The sequence below is a fragment of the Balaenoptera acutorostrata genome, unplaced genomic scaffold (genome assembly GCF_949987535.1).
Source record: "Balaenoptera acutorostrata unplaced genomic scaffold, mBalAcu1.1 scaffold_126, whole genome shotgun sequence".
NCBI lineage: Eukaryota > Metazoa > Chordata > Mammalia > Artiodactyla > Balaenopteridae > Balaenoptera > Balaenoptera acutorostrata.
Window position 1 is genome coordinate 43,601 of NW_026645629.1, and position 1,400 is coordinate 45,000.

At 75.0% G+C, this 1,400-nt stretch overlaps 1 non-coding gene across 1 annotated transcript; it reads right to left on the bottom strand.

Annotated features, from left to right (window-relative positions):
• Nucleotides 1-375: 375 nt before the first annotated feature.
• LOC130706676 (5.8S ribosomal RNA) lies at nt 376-528 on the bottom strand. Its single transcript, XR_009006843.1, has one exon. It is a non-coding gene; the product is annotated as a 5.8S ribosomal RNA (ribosomal RNA).
• Nucleotides 529-1,400: the final 872 nt, after the last annotated feature.

Sequence of the window (1,400 nt, forward strand, 5' to 3'; positions counted from 1 at the left end):
CACGGGCCCCGGCCGCGAGGGCGCGGGACCGTCCCCGCCCACCGACACCCCGGGGGTACGCCCAAAGACCGCTTGCGGCGCGAGGGCGCTTCCCGAAGGGGACCGACCGCGGAGGCCAACGGCCAGGGGCCAGGGGCCAGGGGCCTCGTCGCGAGCTCTCTCTCCCTTCTCTTCCCTCTCACGGGCAGCGGGCCCCCCCCCGTGGCCTCAGCGCGAGGCGGGGGGGGGGGCGCCGCGTCTGCACTTAGGGGGACAGAGGGCCCCGGCGGCCCTGCGAGGAAACCCCCAGCCGCGCCACCCCGGGAAGGCGCGCGCGCGAGCGCACACACACGCCACGCACGCACGCACACCCCCGGGGGGCGATTGATCATCAAGCGACGCTCAGACAGGCGTAGCCCCGGGAGGAACCCGGGGCCGCAAGTGCGTTCGAAGTGTCGATGATCAATGTGTCCTGCAATTCACATTAATTCTCGCAGCTAGCTGCGTTCTTCATCGACGCACGAGCCGAGTGATCCACCGCTAAGAGTCGTACGAGTTTGGTTTCTTGGCGTTTCGGCGGGGTCCCCGCCGGTGGCACGGCACAGCCCCCCGGAGGGGTTGCCTCTGGCCGGCCAAGTCAGACAGACGGAAAACAGCAGACCGGAGGGGCCGGGAGGTTTCACGACGGGGCACCCGGCACCGACCCGCAGGCGGGGCGGGCTCGGACACCCCACAGGCGCCCGGGGGGTTCCCACCTCACCCCCCCCACCCCGCGAGGGACGCGGGGCGCGCACTCACGCGGCACACGGGCCCAGCCCGCACCACGGCCGCCGGGTAGCCCCCTCCCGACGGCCGCGGCAGAGAGGACCAGTGGCGCGCGGCACGGTGCCCCGGCCCCGTGGGGGTGGGGGTGGGAAAGCGGAGTCTGGGGGAGAAGGGAGGGGGGCCTCCCAACTCCCCGCGGGCCCGACCGCCCCGACCCCAAGGCGGACGGGCGACCCCCCATGGGTCTTTAAACCTCCGCGCCGGGACGCGCTAGGTACCTGGAGAGGGGGAGGCGGGCGAGGCGGGTGGGGGGGACGGAGCGCCCCACGCTCGCCGCCGCCGCCCCGACAACCGACCGACACGCTCTCCGCCCGCGGCCGGCCGCAGCACGCGGGGCCTCGGCGCTACCGGCCCGTGACGCGGGGCCCCGGCCGGGCGCCGGGCCGACCGCCACACGAGACAACCACGGCCACCGCCCGACGAGGCCCCCACCGTGTCCCCGAAGCCGGGCGGAGACCTCCCGCTCGCGCCCGGGTGCGGCCCTCTTTTCTCCTAAACCCCAAACACCGCCCCCCCCACCCGTGGCCCTTGCCCCGCACCCACGTCCCGGGCCCCCTTCTCGCCACCGAGGGCGGTAAGGGAGGCTCCGACGGGAA